The 524-nt window shown below is 46.0% G+C and overlaps 1 protein-coding gene across 1 annotated transcript in view; it reads right to left on the bottom strand.

Annotated features, from left to right (window-relative positions):
• IGSF1 (immunoglobulin superfamily member 1) overlaps window positions 1-524 on the bottom strand; it is a 14,033-nt gene that overhangs the window by 6,895 nt on the left and 6,614 nt on the right. The window lies entirely within an intron of this gene.

Here is a 524-nt window from a genome sequence, read left to right on the forward strand (position 1 = left end):
CCTCACACCCACCTGCCTCACCTGCCTTTGTTATGGAAGGGTTGCCTAGGCAGCCGCGGTGAATTATCCAGAAGATTGTCAGTGCTAAGCTAAGCTTGTCAGAGAGTGGGATCTCTCTACCCCCACCCAGATTATGACTAGCAATGTGCAGCAGCTTTGGGTTATGGGTCCTGTAGAATTAGATGATATTAAGCCAAAATCCATTTGGCAATTTGTACTTAGAAAATACTGACCCTCCTTCCTGGTCAGGAAAACATGCTTTTCAAGCTGCTTTCTCTCAAATCTGCTTTCTGAACCCATTCTTCGATGCGGTGGTCCTGAGCTGAGGTAGGGCACTTGAAGCCATGTGTATTACAACTCCTGGTCTTGAGGTTACCCCAAGATGCAAGACTCAGGATAGATTCTGAGGACAACTAAGACTGACACCCCCACTGAGACTTTTTGAAAACTCAAAGGTGGTGGTTTTTGCAGAATATTTAGGGAGCTCCCTTCTAATTACCCAATCACTCTGTTCTTCAGATCCT

The sequence above is a fragment of the Crocuta crocuta genome, unplaced genomic scaffold, assembly GCF_008692635.1.
Source record: "Crocuta crocuta isolate KB4526 unplaced genomic scaffold, BGI_CrCroc_1.0 scaffold3369, whole genome shotgun sequence".
Classification (NCBI taxonomy): domain Eukaryota; kingdom Metazoa; phylum Chordata; class Mammalia; order Carnivora; family Hyaenidae; genus Crocuta; species Crocuta crocuta.